The sequence below is a fragment of the Thamnophis elegans genome, chromosome 1 (genome assembly GCF_009769535.1).
Source record: "Thamnophis elegans isolate rThaEle1 chromosome 1, rThaEle1.pri, whole genome shotgun sequence".
Classification (NCBI taxonomy): Eukaryota; Metazoa; Chordata; class Lepidosauria; order Squamata; family Colubridae; genus Thamnophis; species Thamnophis elegans.
Genome location: NC_045541.1, coordinates 16945568 through 16970661, shown reverse-complemented (window position 1 = coordinate 16970661; position 25094 = coordinate 16945568). Strand labels below are relative to the sequence as shown.

General features: G+C 43.2%; 1 long non-coding RNA gene across 1 annotated transcript; it reads left to right on the top strand.

Moving 5' to 3' along the window:
- The first annotated feature begins 2851 nt into the window (after positions 1-2851).
- On the top strand, positions 2852-20780 carry LOC116515390. The gene is made up of 2 exons (XR_004256244.1): positions 2852-3008; positions 20559-20780. It is a non-coding gene; the product is annotated as an uncharacterized LOC116515390 (long non-coding RNA).
- Positions 20781-25094: the final 4314 nt, after the last annotated feature.

Genomic DNA, 25094 nt, shown 5'->3' with positions numbered 1-25094 from the left:
ATTTAATAAAAACCTAGTCTGAAGAGCCATTAAGCAATCCTTCATTGGCAGAACACTTGCTTTTTGTAGAGAAAGTTGCAGTTTGACTTTCTGGCATCTCCAGATAAAGATGTAAAAATCCTGGCAAACTATTTCCAGTCAACTTTGCTAAGATTTTGCTAGATTTTAGAGGTGCTCCCAGATTCCTAACCTTAGTTTCTGCTCAGTTATTTTAACCATTGGTAGACATAGGGATTAGTTTAACATTCTGTGCTTTGCGCATGTTACTATCCTCCAACCATGTGGGTTTCTATTTTGTATGTAATGAAAACAGCATAGGGAAACAATCTTCCTCATGCAAGTGATGTCTCTTTCTGTCAGTCTGATCTTACACTGCAATCTTCATTTATGGTCTCTCAATGCAGAAGGCAAGTAGATGAGAGCCAGAATTGTGCCTGACATAATTAATAATACTGCATTGTGACATTTATTTAAAACAAGCTCAACCACATTCATCCTACAGAATTATTTTTGCGGGTGATCTAAATAAATACCGTTTGCACCATTGCCATTTTAAGGAAACAAATCAAATGAGAACCACTTCATTAGATTTCAATACCGCAATCAAGAGGTGGTATTCAGCAAGTTCTGACCAGTTCTGGAGAACCGGTAGCAAAAACTTTGAGTAGTTTGGAGAACCAGTAAATATCACCTCTGACTGGCCCCACCCCCATCTATTCTCTGCCTAATGAGTCCCAGCTAATTGGGAGGAAATGGAGATTTTGCAGTAACCTTCCCCTGCCACGCCCACCAAGCCATGCCATGCCCACCAAGCGTGCCCACAGAACTGATAGTAAAAAATTTGAAACCCACCACTAGAATGAGAATATTATTAATATTGTAGTCCAGTTTTAGGTGAGTGAAAGGTATGAGCAACGTGGCCTGAGGAAAAAATCAGAAAAAGAGTGGGTTAGATTTTAACTTAAGGTGCATTAATTGAGATTAGTGTAACTAGTTTTTAACAGTTTAAGAATAACAAAACAGAATAACAGAGTTGGAAAAGATCTTGGAGGTCTTTTAGTGCTGAGCTATCTACTCAACCAGGAGACCCTATATCATTTCAGACAAATTATTGTCCATCATCTTAAAAACTTCCAGTGTTGGAACGCCTACAATTTCTGGAGGCAAATCATTCCACTGATTAATTGTTCTGTTAAGAAATCTCTCCTTAGTTTTATGTTGGTTCTCTCCTTGATTGGTGACCATCCATTGCTTTTTAGTCTGCAACCTTACAGAATAGGTTGACTCCCTCTTCTTTGTGATAGGCCTTCAAACATTGGAAAACTGGCATTGTGTCACCCGTGGTCCTTCTTTTCATTAGATTAGACATATCCAATTTCTGCAACTGTTCTTCATATGTTTTAGCCTCCAATTCCCTAATTATCTTTGTTGCTGTTCTCGGCATTCTTTCTAGAGTCTCTGGAAAGACTGTCGTTATTAATTTAATACTTACATCTTATCTAGATGTAAGTATATAGCTTCAGTATCAGAAGCTAAAAATACATTAATCGGGATACAAAAATTGGCATAATATAATAGTTAGAGGTGGTAATAATTGGTTTCACGATATCAGAAGTCAACTTTATTAGATAATGTGTACAGCGGTATAAATGCTATATCCATTTGATCAGCTACATTCTGGCGCCACCAGCTATTTCTTAATTTTTATTTTCCTGTTTGAGAACAATGTGTAGAGACAAGGATAAAGCGCAGCCAGTGAATTGGCTTCTGAAAATTTTTCAGGAAATTGGACAAAGACACATTTAGAAGTTACATCTGAATAAAATGTCCCAGTGATATCTACTCATTGAAAGAATTTACACAAATTAGGAGAGAAAATGTCTATTTTTCTTTGTCTTTGAGTGACCTCTTCAAATATTGTAGCCTTAAAATCCATTACTGGCAACGTGATCATCACCACCTCTACATCTTTATCATCAAACTGCTTTTTATTTGACTGCTGTATTGTCCTCTCTGGTTCTCTGTGTCCAAGACAGTTTACATTTTCTCCAAAGTTCTCCTCTTCTCATACATTCCCCACATCCACTGGCAATGCTTTCATCAAACCTATTCAGCAGACACAAAGCCCTGGTTTTATCATTAGTTAGTTAGATAGCTAATTAATTTACTTTATTGTCATTGCACACGGTACAACAAAATTAAATGCCGACTTCAGTGTATATTATAACTATAAAAATAAAAACACAAACATACATCCTTTACATTCTATATAATTAAAATTGAAAAGCCAATATTGCAGTATACCATAGAATTCAATATGGTTACTGCCCTGGGATAGAAGTTATTTTTCAGCCTATTTGTCCTTGTTTTTATTATCCTGTACCGTCTGCCAGATGGTAATAGTTCAAAGAAAGGGTGCCCAGGATGAGATGGATCTTTAAGAATGTTTTGAACTTTCTTAAAGCGGTGGGAGCTATAAATCTCTTCCAAAAAGGGGAGAGGCTGACCCTCTCTTTGATGCCTCTCTTTGATTTGTTCCCCATTGTCCACACAAGTTGTGCCATTTCTCCCTTTAAATAACAGCAACGTTCCTTTCTGCCCGGCCCTTCAGCAAAATCTTCCCTTGAGCTCCAACACTCTCCACTTGGATATAATCATCTCTTTCACTTGCTCTTTGTTCTTCCAATGCAGAACCATCATCTCGGTCTAAAATTCTCATTAATCATTTGGTACAATTTGTTAGAGCAGCTCAGACTTAGTAGAGGCTTTCAAAAAAAAAGAAGAAAGAAAACATGTACCTTGGTACTTTTTTGTTTGCTTGACATTACTCATTAAACCTTGTCTCCGAGTTTCCGTTTTCTTTGATGTGTTGAAAAAGCAGCCTAGCTGATGGAACATGAAAAAGAAAGGGGGGTTCCTGTGATCTGTATACCTCTATGTAGGGGTGAACTTCTTTATGCGTGCATGCGCGCCACAGGTGCTAAGTAGCCTTTTCTGAGTCTGCAAAGGTAAGTAGAACAGCGAGGGGGGGGAACAGCTATGCCGCACAATTTAGATTCGCTAGAAAGCAGGATTTCCTATTTTCTAGAGAATGAGCACAGCTGATTGTCACCCAGCTGATTGTCGGAACACCCGAACTGGTAGTAAAAAAAATGCTTTAAAAAGTTTTTTAAAAGTTTTAAAAGTTCTGACGATCAACTGATTGTTGCAGAGCTGACTACCATTTCACCCAAACTGGTAGCATTTTTTACTACCAGTTCGGGTGAACTGGCCCAAACCGATAGGATTTCTCCCTTGCCTCTGAATAATAAAGTTAAGAAGGGAAGTTATTCCTGTGTACATTTAATTAATGAGGATGCTGCCCAAAAGCAACAGCAGAATATTGTGCTATTTAATGAACGGCCACTTTCAATAGATGTGGGGAATATATGAGAAGAGGAGAACTTGGGACAAAAGGTAAATTGTCTTGGACGTAGAGAGGACAATACAACAATGAAATAAAAATATCAGACAAGCATTTTGATGCTAAAGAAGTAGAGGTGGAGAGGTTCACGCTGTCAGTAATGGATCTGAAAACTACAATATTTAAAGAGGTCACTCAAAGACAAAGAAAAATAGACATTTTCTCTATTGATTTGTATAAAACCCTTTCACTGGGTTTCACTGGGACATTTTGTTCAGAGGTAACTTCTAATATGTGTCTTTGTCCAAATATCTGAAAGGTTTTCAGACACCAATTCACTTCCTGCCCTTTATCCCTGCCACCATATCAGTAAACACATAAGGCCATGGTAGAAAAATACCCAAGATATGAAACAGATCACACTTCTATTAAGTTGAGAACTCATAAAATGTTAATATTTCTATTTTTAAGAATTTGCCCTTGGTATACTTTCAAGGCTGCATAGAAGAGGAAGGGTAGAAAGAGAATGATAGTAAATTAAAAATGTTGACAATGAAAAGAAAAATAAGCTTTAGAAACATTATGCATTATAAAAATAATGCACTGGTAGTCCTCAACTTATAACCACAACTGGGGCCAGAATTTATGTTGCTAAGCAAAATGGTTGTTATGTGAGTTATACCTAATTATACAAGCTTTTCTGTCATGGTTGTTAAGCGAATCACTGTAGTTTTGAAATGAATCACTTAGTCATTGAGTAGATCTGGCTTCCGCCATTGACTTTGCTTGTCAGAGGACTCCTGGGAAGGTTGTGAATGGTGATCACATGACCCTGGGATGCTGCAACCATCCTAGATCCATGCTGGTTACCAAGCACCCAAATTTTGATCCTGTGACCATGAGGATGGTGGGAATTGTAAGGATGAGGACCAGTCGTAAGTCACTTCTTTTCAGTGCCCCTGTAACTTTGAACGGTCTCTAAGTGAATGGCCGGAGGTTGAGGATTATCTATGTAACAATTTTCCAAACATTTGTTTTTTAAAAAATATTATTCTTAAAAAGTTTAGATGAAATTATATCCTGGCCTGAAATTTTGTTCTTATGGCTATGTGGGGGAAAAACTAGGAAAGATACCAGCCAATATAAACTTGGTGAACTTGTTAAATACAGCTTGCATTTTAGTGCAAAATATTTGAAGAAGGGGTTATCTGTTATAGCAAACGTAGCCTTGAAATATTTGGCAAACTTTAGTGATGAGAAAAAATATTCCTTGTAAAGGATTTAAGCAGAGGAGAAGTTTACAGAAAGCTTGAGATTATTTTTGATGCACTGCAACAAAATTAAATCATATGACAGTGTTTGCCAAGAAATAAACATTCTGTGATAAGCGTTTCCGGTTACAACTTTTCAGAAAATTTTCCCTCGGGAATGTATTTCTCATATGTTGTGCTAAGAAGAGAGAGAGAGGGAGGGAGGGAGGGAGAGGGAGGGAGAGGGGGAGGGAGGGAGGGAGAGGGAGAGGGAGAGGGAGAGGGAGAGGGAGAGAGAGAGAGAGAGAGAGAGAGAGAGAGAGAGAGAGAGAGAGAGAGAGAGAGAGAGAAGAGGTAGCTCCTAAAAATACCTACATATGTACCAAATCACAATTCCAGAAGCACCAGCGTGCTCATTGTCACAGAAATTTAGGAGCATCCAAAATGGACAGAAGAAGAATGAAATAGAATATCAAGTTATGTTTGTCTTACAGGTCTTTCTAATTATATTCATGAATTTGCTTCAGGTAAGTGCATTTTATATATCTTATATAAAATACACTTACTTATGTGAGTTAACTGGAGGCCAAATACAGATAGATACACTCTCTTGATGTAGCTATGCAAAGAATGGCTTATCTATGGCACTCTTGATATGCCCAAGGATAATCTTTAATATTTTTTAGACATGTCCATGCTTTTTAGGGTTGGAAGTTGACTTCAGCAAATATATGGGATTCATAGGCTGCCCTCCCTGGGGTAATTAGTCCTAGAACACAAACATCATAGATAACTTAATTTGAGTTCGTGTCAGTGAGGAAAGTCCATTCTATCAGAGAGGTGACTTCCAGACACTAATTTTAGAAAATATTTGGTTTTGTCATAACTGCTGACCCATTCTTTCAACAATAAAGAGCAAGTGACCTGAGGCTTGTTCAGCTTTATGCTGAAGGACTAGATAGTAATACAAAGTTGACTTACCTCCCATTAAGCCAGGGGTGTCAAACTCGATTTCACTGAGGGCAGCATCAGGGTTGTGTTTGAGCTTGGGAGGCTGGGGGGTGTAGCCAGTGTGGGCATGGCCAGCTTAACATAACTCAAGTTGGGGGCATCTGTGGTGGCCAAATACTAAGGTAGGTCTTCCCTCAAAGCCTCCCTCACATTCCTTCCTTCCTTCCCTCCTTCCTTCCTCCTTCCCTACCTCCCTTCTTTTTCCTTCCATCTTCATTCTTCTTTCCTAAGCTTCAACCCAAGGTGTGGGACCATAGACAGAGATTTCCAGAAACCCAGGAGAGGGGGCACCATCCTTATCTCTGGGGAGAGGGAGAAGCTGTTCCATAGTGTGGGATCCATAACAAGGCATCATCTGCATATAAAATATACATCTATTCATGGCTTCAACAAAAATCATTCACAAATACATTTAACCACTAAGCAGATGCCACATATCCTTATTGGAAAATATTTATTCTTAAATTCATGCATTTCTTAGTGACCTCCTGAAGAGCAAAAATCTGTTTTGCACATCCCTTGCCTGACATAAAATCATTCCACCTCTCACAATTTTTTTTTCATTGTCACTTTTCAATTAGAACTCTGTCAAGTAATATTCTTCAGTCATAATGAACACACGCAGCCTTCACACACATTAAACAAACCATTGACACTCTCCATAAGCAAATTAGTCTATATTTCAGATTGATCCAGAGCTCTGTTATCGACTGCAGAGGGCTTTACGGACAGCGAAACAGAGGCTGGGGATGACGCAGAGACAGATTTTTTTTCTTGTTTTCCTCCCCAAAAGCTAGGTGTGTCTTATAGTCCGGAGTGTCTTATAGTCCAAAAAAATATGGTAAATTTAAGATGTGCAATTACAAGTATTGTAGAAAGATAAAGGGCAGTACGTAGCTTGTGAGGAATGCATGTTTGTTGAAAGAAGAGAAAATGAAATCTGTTCAGCTCTTTTGGTCTTTTGATGAGAATGGATAAGGATCAGTTGCAAAACCAATATACGAATGAAGAATGCCTGGGATTGAGGGGAAGAGGAAGACCAAGACAGTCCCTCCGTTGGAAGGAATATCCATCTGGTACCATTCCAAGCTAGGAGAAAGACACTAGAAACATGGAGACTGATTGAACAGAAAGATTTATTGAGGAAGCAGAACCACCAACCACATGTAATTCTGGTCAGCTGACCCAAGGGCTGAATGAGTGGATGGATCTTTATAGGTTTCTGTGACTTTGATGTTTGGATTGTTCTGGGGGTGGTTCAATGAAGGGGTTTGTGTTCTTTTTTTATAAAGTTTTTTTTTATTTTTTGATTTTCATAACACCACATGTATACTATTACATAGCCAACATCATATTGTATTATTAAATGTTTACATCATTTCGTCTTGCCATTAACTCCTAAAAACAATTATTGGCTCTTCTGTTCTCCATACGCCATATTTGTACCTTATCCATCACTTTCTTCTCCCTCTCTCCTCTGCCTCCTTACCTCCTTTCTTCCCTCTGTCGTCCTTCTCTACTTCCCCTTCCTCTCTCCTTCTCCTCTCTCCCCTTTCCACTCCTTCTTTCTCTCCTCCTCTCCCCCCGCCCTCTCTCCTATCCCTCTCTTCTTCCCTCTCCCCTCTACTTCACACTCTTTATCTCGTTTTCTTGGTGTATTTCAATATAAAATGAGCGAGCTCCATTTTATGTTGATGGTATTTATAATTCCTTTTCAATATACATATTTAATTTTAATATATATCTTCCTCCTTTTTTTTTAAAAAAAAGAGAGAAAAGGTATACATATATAGTCATTGTGCTTTTAATCCAACCCACCCCCAAGCCTCATTTGGGCTGAGATGTAGACCTGGTTATAGTTCTCAGCTATTTTCATCATTATATTTATATAATTATGCATCCTTACATGCCCCCACCTTGTGAGTCTGTCTTTAAATCTCAATAGTTTCCCATTGTAAGTATATTTCATGTTCCCTCTCCATTTTTCCATATCTTGCCTTAATTGTCTATATTTTTACTGTTCAATGTTCATTACAATTCCCTTAATCTACTATATAGACTAACAAGCGGTACACATCTCACTTTGTTCATCATCTTAGAAGTTCTATATATGTCCATGTTTTGTATAATTTGACCCATGCTTAATTATCCTTCTATTGTCATATTCAATCAATTAGCAAATCAGTTTAATTATCATGTATAAAAGTGAATCACAAACCTCTGCTTTACAATCTCCTCAATTTCATATTTGTCCATATTGCATATATTTTAATTTTTATTTAATTATCTTTCCATTATCATAATCAATCAGTTGGCAACTTAATTTTATTGTCATATTTAGGAGTAAACCCCTTATCTCAGCTTTGTATTTTCCCATATAACAATTTCTAGTTGTCTGATTTTTTCCTAGTAAGTCTTTGGTCCCACTTTTCTATTCCTGCCTTCTTCCTTTGTTTTGACATGTCCCCCCTCTTCAATTTTCCCAAAACCACCGTCAAAGAAATCTTTTATATTTCCCTTTGCTGGGGCATAACTCCTTCAGTTTTCCTTATGCCACTGTCAACCTCTGAAACATCTGTTGTCTGCTTTTTATTTCCTTTTGTTGGGACACATCCCTCCTTTTCAATTTTCCTATACCACTGCCAAACCCAATGGAGTTTTTTGTCTGCTTTTTATTTCCAACCGTTTCTACCCCTTCATTATCTCTCCCCTCTTATTCCTTCCCTTCTTCTTTAAATACCTGCTTCTCTGAATTCAGAATTCTATTTAGGCTTGATTTTAATGATTTATGCATATTTTTTAATAATTTCATGTGGTTCTTCAAATTCCCACCTTTCCATACTGTCTAGTTCCAAAGTTACAGTTAATTATACAGTTCTTATTTCAGAGTTCTGGTCCACCTTAAATTTATCTAATTCAGCTGCTGTGGAGAAGAACGATGGGAGCATCTTGGTCTTTTGGCCACAGTTGCTCAAAATATATCAATTGGAACACACTTGCATACAGCTAAACCCGGGTATGTTTCTTTCGCCTCCTGCTTTTCCAAGTTCTGATTTATGGCATTTGGTTAAAACTTCCCACACAGGCAAGATTAGGTTATCAGTTGTCAGTGAGAAAATAGGGCTTTTTTCTTGATCTTTCTCCATTGTTGCATTCCACCTCTTATTAATTGGAGTTGCTTAAAATATATTAGTTGGAAGACATTTGGATGAAGTAATTCCTTCGGAATGTTTGGTTTCTATTTCAAATCCAAAACCTAATTTAAAATTTGTATTTGAGTGGGTTTGTCACTTCTCTGCTTTTTCCCTTTCTGTCTGAATTGTTTCAAACAAATGTCTTTTTTTGGGGTGGGGTAGTGTTTCAACCCTCCATTTTCCTTTCTTTCTTTCCTTTTGCCAAAATGCAGATCTGTCTATTAATATTATTTGTACTCTCAAGATTCTTTGCCTTTTCCAAGTTTTGATTTATGACTGTGGGTTAAATGAATTTTCTTACCAGTCTTTCATCTTGACCTCACCCTCCTGTTCAGTTGATTTGGCTGGAAGCCAGCTTCTTGTGCAACCATATTGCCATGCTGCCACCCCGACTCCGCTTCAGAGGGCAAATCTCTGACCTGTGAGGGACCTGTTGCCTCCCCCTGGGTCTGATAAGATGCTGTCCCTTCTTCACCCCCCCCCCCTTCCAGGGGGTTCTGATCCAAAAAGGATCCCTGGAGTTGGTTTGTCAGACAGGGTTCATGTGAGGCTCTTCAGAGCTCACATCCCCCGTGTCTGTCCAGCTGGAGAACTTTAGAGGATCGAGGCAGGAACGATGTGAGAGCCAGGACTTCAACAAGAACAGATTTATTGCAAACAAAACAGGAGCTGACAGCGATTCCAAATAGCCAAGATCGCGCCAAGGTATTTATACTAAGATTGTAACAAGTTAAGCACCAATCAGGGGCCGAGTACTGTACAGCAACTGCTGACGCAGTACCTCGGCCAATCAGGACACACTGGCTGGTTAGCAACAGACTATGCTGCGTCCCAGCCAATCAGGGCGCAGCATAGGCTGTTGCTGTTGCTGGCCCGTTTAGAATAGCTAAGAATATTCTACAAGAACCTCCTGTCGAATCCAAGGAGTTTGTGTTCTGAAAGGGTTTTGGACAATTCCTATTGTGGCTAATGGATTTCGTCCTGTGTTGGATCTTGGGTGAGGGGCTGCTTTCTAATCCTACCATTCTGCCAAGGAGTTTCAAAATAGCCTACCTTGAATGGATTACCAAATCTGCATATCTGGCCTCCTCAGTTTCTGCTTGGGGGCAGGGAGACTAGAGCTGGTTTCTGTCTCCCTTAAGAGCATGTTCCACCATTTCTCCCTTTGGGGAAATATAATATCCTGCCTTTTTAATATTCTTCAAAATATTTCATTTTTCTTGTGGGGGGGAGGCTTCCCACAATGCCTACATGGAATTTATGAGGTAATTTTAAGGGGACAAAAAGCAATGTATGAAGTGGTGTGTAAATTTGGTTATAGCAAGGATGATTTGTAAGATTAGAAATGTATAGGGAAGCATAATGAAGGATGTTGTGCAAACTATTTTTAGTTCTCTTTTCTTTTATCATCTCAGCTTCCAACTTCTTTGATTTGCTATTTTTACTTTTTTTTTCATGCTTAACATAATATTGCTTACCCCACAAGATATAATAGCATGGTGGGTATGTATTTAATTACTATATTTCCACATTTGACCCCTCAGTAGCATGTTTGACTTGCGACCTAAAAGTCTTAACAGCTTCCTGCAATGCAACTGAATACTTTTTCTCAAGGCTAAAACCTCTGTTAATAATAATGAGTCAGGACTGCCATCTGCTGGTATGTGGGGCAGTTTTCAGGAAGACAAATGAAGACTTTTGAAGTGGATAAGGTACGAATATAATGCTTGAGATCCCTTAGAATATCATTCTTTTTGTAATGTCTATATGATTTATTTAATCATACTTTTTGTTCTAAGGGTAATGTCCATTATGTTTTAAAAAAATTGTTTTGTTCAGGCCAAATGCATCCATGCATATCTGTAGACTTCATAAATACCACAGTAAATTTTATCGTAAAAATATTTCTTCCTATGAATAAAAAGGGAGAAAGACTATGTTTAAAGAAAAACTTTGTTAAATCTGATGCCCTAAAAGCAGAAGTTCTAATTGGCTTATATTAAATTCCTAGAGAAAAGGAGACGCCTATGATTAACATAGAAAGCAGCATAATATGCAAACCTCCTGTGCTGTGCAGATCAATCATACAGAGCGTATGAAAATTCTTACACCTCACTGGCAGTTTTAGACTAACTAATAGTCACACGTAACAGGCAAACTATTTATAGTAAATGCATTCCTTCCCTGTTGCTATTAACGATGTTTCTTGTCAATTGAAGAATTCCCCCTTTCTGTTGCAAATCCTCTTAGGAATCTTATCCCATAAATATACAGATAGTCCTCAACGTACAAATGAACAGCTCATTGAGTGTCTATTCAAAGTTACAAACAGAGCTGAAAAAAGTGACCATTTTTCACAGTTCCAACCTCTGCAGCATCTCCATGATCACCTGGTCAAAATTCAGATGCTTGGCAATTGGTTCATATTTAGGACCCTTGCTGTGTCTCAAGGTCAAGTGATCACTCTTTGGCAGGGCCGGATTTAGATGAAAAGAGGCCCTAGGCTATTCCACTTATGAGGCCCTTTCATCTCCCATTTTTAAGTTTGTAAATTACATGAGAGACAATAAAATACATAATTACTGTGATATATATCAATATATATCAATATATATAGCTGGCCTCCCAACGGAGGGCGGCTCTGCTCTGCGGCAAAGGGAGCGAGGCCAGCCGCCTCCCCTGCTGCGCTCAGCTGCCCGGCTCGGCCCCCTCGCCCTCACCTGCCTGGCCGCTGGTGGGCTCCGCGTCGACTGGGCGGCTATTGGATTTTAAGATCTTCTTCATTTTCATGATTTAGTCATTTCCATCTGCTTGATGTTGTCAACTAGAGGGATGCCCTTTTTTCACCAGATGTTCAGGAACTCCAAACACCTAGTGGAGTGATGGCTAACCTTTTCCTGACTGAGTGCCCAAAGCATACCCGAACCCCCAAAAGGCAATGTGTGCCCTCTGGCACATGCTTCACCCCGACCACAACATGCATGTATCCTCCCTGCCCACCCTGCCCCTACACAAGCACATGGCCTCCCCCGCACACACATCCCCCCACACATGCATGGGCCCTCTGCACGCCTTCCCACCCCCCACGTATGTGCAACAGAGACCCAAAGACCAGCTGACTTGTGGGAGCATGCATGCATGTGCAGTGGAGCTGAACTGGGGTGATGGCTTGCATGCCCACAAAGAGGGCACTGCATGCCACATGTGGCACGCGTGCCATAGGTTCGCCATCATGGACCTAGGTGCCAGGTGTTATAGGTTTCTGTAAACTACAACTCACTATATTATTTATGGTGGAAACACTCTTCGTCTGGCTCCTCTGATGAGATCTGTCTTGTATGGTTGAGCCTCTGGCATGTTTCCGAAGAGAAAGTGTGGGAGGAGTAACCATTGGGTATTAACCTAATCTTGATTGCCTATTGGAGATTGAGGAAATCTTTGGAAGCCACACCTCCTGCTGGTCCGGTGGCTAGCCACTTTAACCTCAATCTCGGCCTAATTGGAGCGAATTTCCTGCTCTCCTTTCCATCCGAGAGTCAGGAGTTTTTTTACTCTCAAGAAAAGCCTCAGCAAGGGATTTCAATTTAAATTGACCTCACCTGCCTTCTGCTGTGCTCCAGCTGCTCATCAAGCCTCGGCTTGCCAGAGCGCGCGATTAGAAGCCTGCAGGGCCACCCGTTTTTCCCAAAGGGGGTGGAGGCCCCAGGAAGGGCCAGGATCACAGAAAAACTTACAGACAAAGATTGGAGGAGCCCAGGGAAGCCGGAGAACCCAGAACCCTTCCAGGATTGCAAAGAGGCTTCCACCGGAGGAAGGAAGGAGACTCCAGACGGCACCAGCTGCCTCCATTTTGGATTGTCGCCATTTTAGGAGCACGTGGGAGTGTGTAAACAGTGTTCCGACACTGAAAGCACTCACAAGGCCGTAGGAAGCCGGAAGAGGCTTCCTTTCTGCTCTGCCCCGCCGGTGATCCGGGGGGAAATTCAGGGCCTTGCCTGCCGGCAGCAGCAGAGCCTGCAAGCAATCAGAGAGAGGCGGAGCCTATCCCTAGGAAGGGAATTTATTTCAGCCGGCTGCAGAAGGAGCACGTGGGTGAGCAACAAACCGTGAGTAATGGCAGAGGCGACTAGGAGCAAAAACTCTAGGCCCAGAGCCCCGGGGGGTGCGGATCCAGAGGAAGGGTCCTCTAGAGCGATTTCCCCTGCTCCCAGAGGCAGATCCCCATCTAGGAGGGACAAAGCCAGGGCACCCAGGAATCCATCCCCCAGGAGGGAAACCAGAGCAACCAAGGCCTCGGCCAGGGACTACAGGGCAACCATCAGCCCTTCCCCCCCCCAGATCTCGCTCCCCACGCAGGGCCTCTGCCCGGGCTGTAGGCAGATCTCCATCCCCAGCCTCTCCAGGGGGATCTCTGAGAAGGCACAGCTCTCTTTCTCCTCCTCTCTCCCCTGCTCCCCTACTGGATTCGAGAGCGGATCCCTTTGGCCGCAGAGCAGCCAGCCCAGCCCGGCCTCGCCTAGCACCTCTATCCCCTGAACCCAGGGAATATTCCCAACCACCAGAGCTCCAGCCTCAGCTGCCTGATCTAACCAGCAGCTTTCAAGACATGTTTGCCAGAGCGTTGGCCCAGGTTATGGCTTCTAGCTTAACTCAGCAGCCACAGGCTCCCAGGAGCAGGGCCCCCCAGGATCCCCCCAGAGGGCTGAGCGATCGCCCTAGCACCTCGGCTGCAAGGGAAGCCAGGTCTCCCTCGCCATCCACGGCTAGTGAGGCATCCGACCTCGAGGAAGGGGAACTAAAGGATGTGGGGTTTTCGGAGGATGAGGTCCCCCAGGGGGAGGAGGATTCCACCGTAGCGGGCCTTTTCCCCCCCTCCTTGTTCAGCTCCCTTTTACGCAAGGCAGTAGCCACAGCTGATCTGGATCCAACCAACCCGCAGCTGAGTCCTCGGGCAAGGGCAAAAGCAAGAAGAAGAAAGGGCCCTTCCATAGGCCCCCCGTAGCTAAGGAAGAAATCCCCACCCCAGATATGTTTATGGAGGTGCTCAAATCTCAGTGGGTAAAGCCAGGGTCTTTTCCAACCCCAGGGGGGAATGAAAGAAGGTTTTATAATCTTAACCAAGCCTTTGCCCAAGCCTTGCAGGTTCCGGAAGTGGATAACCCGGTGGCAACCTTGGCATCTTCCTCAACGGTCGTAGCAGGAGACACCGCTAATTGCCTCAAGCCTGAGGATAAGAGAGCAGACATTGTTCTGCGCAAGACGTTCCAGGCCATCACCTGGGCTATCAGAGCGGCCACCTCTGCCTCCTTTTTTAATAGGTCCACGGTCCTGTGGCTGGAGCAACTGAGGGATAGGACCCCAGCCTCTGAAGTGCGACTCCTGCAGGACATCTCCAAGATGCTTGCGGCAACGCAGTTCTCGGTGGACGCCACCTTGGACGTGGTAAAGTATGTGTCGCGTGCTATGTCTTCTTCAGTTGCTTCTAGGCGACTACTCTGGCTACGTCACTGGCAGGCGGAATCCCGAATGAAGTGGCACCTAACCGGCGTGGATTACACCGGGGACAAGTTATTCGGGACGGCGCTGGAGCCTCTCCTTGTGGAGGATAAAAACAAGCGGAAGATCCTCCCGTCAACGAACAAGCGGTCGGATTTCCGCCATGCACCGTACCCTAGGAGGACCTCCTACAGACCACCTGAAGGAGACAGCCAAGGCCAGAGGTACCAAAACCCCAGATTTCAGAGGCAGGGGGATAGACAATTTCAGAACAGATTCAGGGGCCAACACCAGGGGAAGCGGCCCTTTCGTGGAGGAGGCGGTCGTCCCTTCCGCAGATTCAAGTGATCCGCCCCCGGATCACCCCATCGGCGGTCGCCTCTCCATGTTTGCAGATGCCTGGGAGCGTATCACATCGGATGAGTGGGTTCTCCAGACGGTAAGGCTCGGGCTTCGCCTGGAGTTCCGCTCCCTTCCTCCCAGTAGGTTCCGCACCTTCTCCTCCTCCTCAGACCCAAACAAGAGGGCCCTTAAGGCCAAGGCCATTAAACATCTCCTCGACATCAGGGCCATCGAGAGGGTCCCAGAGGGGGAAAAAGGGTCAGGATTTTATTCAAACCTCTTCCTAGTGCCCAAAAGCTCGGGGGGTTGGAGAGCCATCCTGGACCTTAAGTTACTCAACTCCAGGGTGGTATACCGTAAATTCAAAATGGCTTCTCTAAGATCCATCCTGGAGGGCATCCGGCCGGGCGACTTCCTTGCCTCCATCGACCTTACAGAGGCATACCTGCATATCAGGATCGCCCCGGAACACCGTAAGTTTCTGAGGTTCTCCCATGAGGGGGACCATTTCCAATACAGAGCCCTGCCCTTTGGGTTGGCCTCAGCCCCCAGGACTTTCACCAAGGTGCTAGCTGCAGCTGCTGGTCACCTACGTTCCCTCCCTGTCCGTTTATTTTGTTACCTTGACGACATACTTGTCCTGGCCAGGTCCTCTGCTTCAGCTGCAAGGGATCTGAATACTACCATCGACACTCTCAGATCCCTGGGGTTCTCCATTAACCTGGAGAAGAGCCACCTCGTGCCCTCCACCAGGCTGCTTCACCTAGGGTCCATTATCGACTCTGTAGCGGGGGAGGTGTTCCTCTCTCAGGATCAGAAGGACAGCATCGTTAAGATGATTCATGAGGTTCGCAAGTCACGCTCTGTCCCTGTAGTTCTTCTTTCCAGGCTCCTGGGAAAGTTCATCTCGTGCATAGGGATCATCCCCTGGGCCCGACTGCACGCCAGGGAGCTCCAGTGGTTCCTGCTACCACATCAGAAGTCCGGGACAAGCGACGCGACCTTCAAGATCCGAGTATCACCCCAAGTGCTGCTATCTTTCCACTGGTGGCTGTCCCCAGCTCTGAACAGAGGCTGCCTCTTCAGAGATCCACCAAGAATGACACTCACCACCGACGCAAGCCTCTTCGGCTGGGGGGCCCACCTGGAGAACCAGATCGCCCAAGGTCGGTGGACTCCAACAGATCTAAAGCACAACATCAACTGCTTGGAGCTCAGGGCCATCCACCTGGCCCTCCGACACTTCAAGGACATGGTCAGAGGTCAACACATCTTAGTCCTGACAGACAACGTAGCGGCCAAGGCACACGTGAACAGACAGGGAGGCACCCACTCCAAGGCTCTCCGCGACGAGGCGCTGCGCCTGGGTCACTGGGCGGAGAAACACCTGGCGTCCATCAAGGCGGAGCACATCTCCGGAACAGAGAACCATCAGGCAGATTGGCTAAGCAGAGAGACGATCGACAACGGAGAGTGGCAACTCCATCCCTCGATCTTCCACAGGATCTGCGAGAGGTTCGGCCATCCGACGGTGGACCTGTTTGCGACACCGCACAACGCCCAGCTACCAAAGTTCGTCTCGAGGTTCCCGACCCCGGGAGCCATGGACACAGACGCCCTACGCTGCAGCTGGCCACTAGGTCTTCTCTACGCCTTTCCCCCCCTTCCCCTCATCCCCGGGGTTCTGAGGAGGGTGGTAGCGGAGAGGGCAGATCTGATAATGGTGGCTCCCTTTTGGCCGCGCCGCCCCTGGCTGGCAGATCTGGTGGACCTGTCCACAGCTCCTCCCTGGAGGATACCAGCAGGGGAGGTGATGCTTCACCAGGGATCCCTAGAGCACCCAGACCCGGAGTGGCTCCATCTGACCGTCTGGCGCTTGAGCGGGAACAACTGAGACAGGCTCAGTTCTCCGAGGAGGTCATCAAGGTGGTAGAGGCATCCCGGAGACAATCCACCACCCGCATCTACAATGCCTCGTGGGTGGCCTTTTCAGACTGGTGCCAGGGTAAAGACATCTGTCCTACGACTGCCTCGGTTCCTCAGGTTCTGGACTTCCTCCAGGAGGGTCACCAGAAGGGCCTCGCCACCAGCACCCTTAGGCGTCAGGTCTCCGCTCTTTCCACAGTCCTAGGGGGGGGTGAACGCTCCCCCCCTATCTCAACACCCGGTTCTCAGGCGTTTTCTCAAAGGGGCGGCGAATTTGAAACCCTCAGCGGTCCATCGATTCCCCTCCTGGGATCTTCCCACAGTCCTCCAGGCTCTAACGGAGGCTCCGTTTGAGCCTCTGAAGGAGGTTTCCCTCCAGCTCCTGACCCTTAAGGTCGTTTTTCTGGTAGCCATCACTTCAGCTAGAAGGGTCTCAGAGATCAATGCCCTTTCCAGCAGAGCAGACCTCTGCACCTTCCTAGAGAACAGGGTCGTCCTCAGACTCGACCCTTCTTTCATGCCCAAGATCAACTCCCCCTTCCACAGAGGGTTAGAGATCATCCTTCCGGATTTCTGTCCCCATCCCTGCGGGGAGAGGGAGAAATCCTGGCATAAGTTAGATGTTAGAAGAGCCCTACGCATCTACCTGAAACACATGGCTCCCTTTCGACGATCAGAGGCCCTCTTCGTGTCCTTCCAACCTTCCACCCGTGGGGCTAAGGTCTCCTCGGCCACCATCAGCAGATGGATCAGAGCGGCCATATCTCAGGCCTATCAGGCTCGGGGTCTCCAGGTCCCACAGGGTATCACAGCACACTCCACTAGAAGTGCTGCCACTTCAGCCGCCTGGTCTTCCCAGGCTCCCCTAGAAGAGATTTGTCGAGCGGCCGCCTGGGCCTCCCCGTCTCCCTTCATTAGACACTATAGATTGGACGCCTACGCCTCAGCGGACGCTGCCTTCGGCAGGAGGGTCCTTCAGGGCGTCCTAGACACGCAAGGGGGCTCAGGCCCGTCCATTCCCTCCCAGGACAACTAACTTTGGTATGTCCCAATGGTTACTCCTCCCACACTTTCTCTTCGGAAACTGGCAGTTGGACTTACCTGAACTGCATGTTTCGATGAGAAGTGTGGGAGGAGTCACTTCCCGCCCGTTATGGTGACCTTCGCCGTGAAGCAGGGCCTGAGCACGTCCAGGTTCAAGCAACAGCTAGGAAGAATTGGTATTGGCTGTTTCTTTTTGCTTCCTTTCAGATACCGTTCAGATGTTCGGTTAAAGTGGCTAGCCACCGGACCAGCAGGAGGTGTGGCTTCCAAAGATTTCCTCAATCTCCAATAGGCAATCAAGATTAGGTTAATACCCAATGGTTACTCCTCCCACACTTCTCGTCGAAACATGCAGTTCAGGTAAGTCCAACTGCCAATTTTCCATTTTCTTCATAGAATACTTCTTAAGTTAGTTTTGCCCCATTTTATGACCTTTCTTCTTTCTTGATCTTTCACAGTTGTTAAGTGAATCACTGCAGTTGTTAAGTTAGGAACAAGGTTGTTAAGCGAATGTAGTTTCCCCATTGACTTTGCTTTTCAGAGGGTTGCAAAAGGGGATTGCATGACCCCGGGAATCAATTGGCAAGCATCTGAATTTTGATCATGTGACCATGGGGATGCTGGAATGGTCGTAAGTGTGAAAAATGGTCGTAAGTCAATTTCGTCAGTGATGTTGCAATTTTAAACTTCTGTCCTGAACGAACTGATGTAAGTTGAGAACTACCTGGATTATTACTATGCAATGAAGCCAGATATCCAGCTTCTAGATATTTTTTAAGCAAAATCAGTAGGCCAACTGGCTCCAAGTAGAATATGGCCACAGTGCAAAATAGATTTTTAAATTGATAACTTGGCTAGATTTTCAATTGTAAATAATTAGACATACCGGTAGGTAATGCCTCAAATGCAGATTTCAGGGACACGCTATAGGCAGCCAACAAGAATCAACAAGGTACTTGTTCCATTTATTTGCTTGCTTAAATGAGAACTGAGTTGTAGCACAGAAAAAGCAATTACAGTAATGAGCTTTTCCATTTCTGTACCAATTACCTTAAAAAGTTCACAATTCATCTCAGGTTTTATCAATCACTCCATGGGGAGATCAATCCCACAATGATTCTTGCTTTATATGCTTATTTTCTGTTCCATTGCATACAATCTGCTTCCATATTTCCAATTTGTTTATCACTTACTTGCCCAGTTATGGGCTTGCACCTTTTGATCTTGGGAGATTCCCAGGAGCTAAGCATAATTATCCTTGGTTATTACTTGGATTGGAAAAGGCCAAAAAATTCCTGTCCGGCAGGCTATAGATTAGAGGAAAATGCCCCAGAAAGATAGTTGCTTGAACATTATAACATGTTTTCATGAAATCATAGCAGAGGTGGTATTCAGCAGGTTCTGACCAGTTCTGGAGAACTGGTAGCGGAAATTTTGAGTAGTTCAGAGAACCAGTAAATGCCACCTCTGACTGGCCCCGTCCCCATCTATTCTTTGCCTCCCGAGTCTCAGTTGATTTGGGAGGAAATGGGGATTTTGCAGTAACCTTCCCCTGCAGTGGGAAAGAAATGGAGATTTTACAGTATCCTTCCCCTGCCACGCCCACCAAGTCATGCCACGCCCATGGAACCGGTAGTAAAAAAAATCTGAATCCCACACTGAATCATAGGAGTTAATCTCAACTCTAGCTAGTCTTGACCTTTTGGCCAAGAAGATGGTTGTTAAAACCACCCCAAAGCACTAGGGCCAGAATTTTAGGGGGCCAATCTCCCCCCCCCCCTCCGTCTCTCCCTCTCTCTGTGTTCAGAAATGTGTTATATGTGTCTCCATTCTTACTTATTTTTTCTTTGGACTGTCTTGTTTTAATGAGTTATAGATTTTCATATTGTCTTTGTATGTATTGTTCCAAAGGGAGTTGTTTTATTATTCATTCACTTAGTTATTACACCCACAAAAAATCCAGATGATATTACAGCTGAGCCATTCTAATTCTATGTTTCCCAATTTTATTTCTAACACTGCCTTTTCTCCTCTGAACTCCTCTGCTGAAATGCTAGCCTCCCCGTGTTGGTTCACCACAGTGTTTTTGCAATAGGTAGTACAAGAAGGAGATGGTGTGATGATCTCCACAGCTTTGTCTTGCTCTGTCACTTGCCATTTATTTCCCTGCTGCAGGGCCATTATCCTGCATCACCTCCATAAACGGCCTTTTGTTTTGTTTCCTTTCATTTTATCTTTGCGCAAATGTGATTTCAAAACAAAACATGGGTTTCGCTCTGGTTCAAGTATAGGAATAAAACAAATGACAAGCAAATTGGGAAGGTGGATAGTTATGGCCACCCTGAGGAATTGTGCAATTAAAGGTCTGATTTCATTAACGCTGCTGGCTGTAAGGAGAAAGAGTTCAAGAAATGATTAATGACAGGGATGTCAATAGCTCATAAAGAAAAGAGCTGCTTTAAACTCTAAACAGCCTGCAGAACCTTCATAAACTAAGGACTCAGACTGTAAGCACACTTTCTAGAATAAAGTAGAAATTATTTAGGAAGAAACAGATGTAGGCTCTTGGCAAGCATTGCTACAATGCTAACAGGAACACTAACATCATGCTCCATGTAGGACGGCAAGTGTTTATTCCATGTTCAATCAATTTCAGGAAAGCAAGCCCTTTGCCCCCTCTAAAGTAACGTTACAGTAAAATCTGACTCTGCTTTCTTTCTTTTTTTCTGCAACACAGGTTTCATTTTTGTACCTTGTTCTCACATAGCTTTGGGAATTTTAAGGCTTTTTTTCCCCTGCCTTCATGTTCATGTTATAAAATGGCGGAGAGAGGGGGCTTGAGGTTTTTGTTATGTTTTACTGTTATATATATATTCTCTTGGGTTTTCATAGAAGGCTTTAAAGGCTGTTGCAGACTACTGGGTGGTGATTACACACCGAAAAAAAGATTTTTGCATCAGCTGCTGTATCACCAAAAGTGAAGTCCTACATTTGATGTGTAAGAATCCAACAAATGTATCCTCTTTTGGGCACGAAGGAAAGAGAACCAATGTTTCCTCCGCCAAACTGACTGGGAACGATGATAGGAAAGCGCATAAGGAATGTTTAAGAAGGTACTATTCTAAAAGGTCAAAGTGCCAATAGGGCCATAATAACCCAGGAAATTAAAAAATAAAATGTATATTCTAAATCACAGTGATGGTACACTTGAGATAGAGATGGAAATTTGCCCAGGCATAGCAATGTTACTGACTAGAAATGAACATAAAGAAAAGGCTGCTATGAATGTTACAACTGGTGTTTTTAAAATAAGACACATTACTATAACTGAATAAATTCTTTTAAAGCAGAACACAGCTGGTGATTACTCTTGCCCATTTGAATCATAAAGACTTGGATTTGAGCAGGAGAAAAAAGCTCAGATATGAGCTGTGAATTTCTCTTTAATATCTAAGATGCAAAGTTAAGGTATTATCTACAAAGAGAATTTTTTTTAAAAAAAGAGAACATATCCTTTTCGTTTAAATAATTTCTTTTCCACTTCATAAAAATGCTACATAACTGTATATTCATTTAATGATCAATAAGGTGTGTATATTTTTTGGGCATATTTCACAACATGTTATTTTGAAAAGTAATCCACAGTTTCAGAAATTTTAAATCTTAATTAAGAGACAGAGAAGGGATTATTTTAGAGGAGTAATTATCAACATTTTCATTAGTTCATTATTTATCATGGTGTAAGCAATCCGAGTTTAACTCCAAAAATTATATATTATTTTATCTCTGTTTAAAAAGACGAAGTTAGACGTGCTCTTTATCTGTAAAGGTTTTGGAATGCACAGACCTCATAAACCATGGATGAATTTAGCATGAAATGATGATGTGTTGATGACACTATGTGATTATGAGAGTTGTAGGCTTGGTATATTCTGTTTATTAACCTATCCAATGAACAATGGTTGAGAAAATAAATGGGGAAGAGCTGATCACATTTGACCCATTGACTAGACTAGATGCATGGTTTATCCGGTCAAGGAATTAAGATATTTTGCCTCCTTGGACTATGTTAGTAAATGCTGTTATACTGAAGCAAGAGAAAATGGCCGATTGAACTCTTTCGACAGAACTAATTTCATGCTACCTTATACTTGCAAGTGTATAATTATAGCATTCCTTTTCTGGTAAACAACATGTGCAGACTAGGAATAAGAAGTGGGAAGCAAAATGGGGTGGGGGGGATTGAAAGGAATGAGATTAAGATACTGTATAGTTAACTCTAGGTTTGAATATACTTCTAAATATCTTTTTGTCATTAAAACCAACCTTTTTACCATTGTATCTATGTAATGATTCATACAGTGGCTATGACTCCACAGATCCATTATCACCTTAGATTCTTCTAGTAAGAACAGATAATTCACGCTTACTATGCACAACTTTAATATCTTTTCAAAACTCTTTTAAGATTTGTTTCTTCTCATCTTTTCAGAGTGACCTCTCCCTCTATCTTTCAATTCCAATTTCCTTGCAGGCTTCTACTTTCTCTGCCAAGAAGTCTCTTATCTCATACTGTAGTCTGAGCTGACAGTAGCATCATTGTCCACTGTCTCTCCCAACAGTCCCAGCCTTTTACTTCTACAATTGCACAAGATTTTGTGCAAATTTTTGTGCATAATAGAAAGGGCTCAAGAATATTGTGAATAGGTCATCAGTCCATTTCCCACATAGATCTGAAAGCATATCTGATAAGGCCTATATTACCAGTAAGAGTCAGGTCACATGTTGTAGTTGTAGAAAAAAACTCCACAGTAAAATGCTATAACTCCTTTTTTTTTTTCTTTTCTTTTTTGTATATACAAATCGGATTCTCTAACATTACAGCGCAGGGAATTTTGATTCAAGTGCCAGCTAGGTTGAAATGCCATCTTCTGTGACAGCTAGTCAGGGGTGGGCTTCAAAACTTTTAGCAAGGGGTTCTCTGCCCAGATGCTGGGTGGGCATGGCTATAGTGGGCATGGCCTAATTGGCCTCCTGCACCATGGTGGGGAGGGGCATTTTTGCCATCCTTGGCTCCGGAGGCTTTTTAAGAGCCTCCGGGAGGGCAAAAACAGCCTCCCCACTCTCTGGAGGCCCTCTGGAGGCCAGAAACGAGCCCATTTTGGCCTTCCCAAACTTCCAGTAGGCCTGTTTTTCACCCTCCCTGAGCCTTCGCCTGCACTTACCTGCATTCAAATGGGCTGCGTGGGGACTCCTGGGAGGGGTAGGGATGGTGGGCAGGGCATGCCAGGAGTGGGATTTGGAGGTTCTCCGAACTGCACAGGATGTTACCCCCACCCCTGCAGCTAGTATGATATAACAGTGAACCTGTTGGATAAGACAATAAGATCCATGTTCAAGTCTATCTTCAGACATGGAAGTTCACTGAATGACTGAAATTCTCAGACAACTTGGCCTACAAGATTGGTGAAGAAGGGGAATGGAGGAAAACATTTTACTTATGGGTCCTAAAAGCTTCTGGAGAAAACGTGGTACATATCTCTAACAAATGGCAACCATCTTTTCCAGTGCTCACTCTTGGCCCGTATTGTATGGTCATTGAGCACGTTCACTCCTCAGCTTTGGGAAGGATTTTGTCCCTTTCTTTTTCACAGCTTTTTAAATTTATCTTTCCATTTCTGTTTCTTTCATGGATTTGATTCTCCCGACAATACAAGTTCCTCCCTTCTTTGCATGAGCAATGCTATTTTAGTCATCCAGGTATTTAGACAGACAGTAAATATCCTGTAAATTTATAAGATGCTGCAGTTCAGTTCAAACAAAGTTATTCCATTATGGCAGAATATTTTCCACTAGATCATAGATGGACAATCTTTTTATCCATGGTAGCAATAGCAGTTAGACTTATATACCGCTTCATAGGGCTTTCAGCCCTCTCTAAGCGGTTTACAGAATCAGCATATTGCCCTCAACAATCCTGGTCCTCATTTTACCCACCTCGGAAGGATGGAAGGCTGAGTCAACCTTGAGCCGGTGAGATTTGAACAGTCGAACTACAGAACTGCAGTCAGCTGAAGTAGCCTGCAGTGCTGCACTCTAACCACTGTGCCATCTCGGCTCCTGGTAGCTATATGCTGTATGGAAAATTACTTTGGGAACTGAGGATGTATTTGGGCATTTAACTCTCATCCTTATCCTGTCCAATTCCCTCCCACCAAGCTACTCACTACTTTTTTCTAGTTGTCCTATGAGAGAACCACATTAGCAAAACTAAATCCAATAATCCTGTCCCATTGGACGGTATTGATGGGTTACTAGGAAGAGTGTTTTTTATCTCTCCACCTTCATCCCAAAGTCTTGCCAAAATTGTGTTCCTGTGCCAGAAAACAAATGATTTGTAAGCAAGATCTGAAACACATCTAAAATTTCACCTTCCAATGATTTTTTCTGCTATTCAGAATGATACAATGCATTGCAGTGGGCATTTGGTGTTCTTTTTAGTACATTCATATACCTGAAATTAGCCTACATCCCGCCCATTAGAGTAAAAGAGAGCTGAGGATGTGCTGGTACAATTCCTGACATCCAAGTGTCTCATTAGCATGGAAAAAGTGGTAAAGAGTTTAACATAATACCACTTTAAAAGCCATCCATCATCTCTGCTTTACCAAAAAACACATTGAACCTTTCTTCTGTGATTACAACTTGTAGCTCACTGGATTCCACTTCTCAATCTGTGTAGCTGCTTTTAAAGATCAAGCACGTGACTCAAGCAGTCTCAAGCAGTCTGAATCACCAAATGATTTCCAAAACTTTCAAAACTTGATTTTGGTCCTTCATAGAGATTCTGCATCACCTGCATCTACATCAGCCTGCTAAAAACCTTTAATGAGATTTTAGTTGAACATGAAGAAAAACCCTAATTATTTCTAAGGATATTCCAAGAAAATATTTGTTGTCATAAAATTCATACCAAAATATTGGATCATGCAAGTGACTTAAACATATTTCATTAATTCCCCCCCCACTCCAGCTTTTAGACTATTTTTCCATAGAATGAGCAATGCATAAATATCCAGCTACTATAACACCTTGAAAACTTTTCTTCTTTTGTCCTGGAAGCATTCATAATGGCAGTCATTTGCTTTTCAAACAAGCTCCAAGAAGGAAAACACATTAAAACGATCACAATGAAGCTGCTGGAATAATATTGTTACCATTGGAATATCAAAGAACTTTGCAAGCACCAAGGATTTATTATCATGTGAAAACATTCAAATGTTAATGATACAAAACTGCACTAGGATACTCTCCCTTTGATTAGATGCCATGCATCAATCTGACATCCTTAATACTTTTCAGTTAGACTGAGAAATGAAATCAATTTTAAATTACATTGCACAGTATGCCTGCTGCTTAATTTAGAAA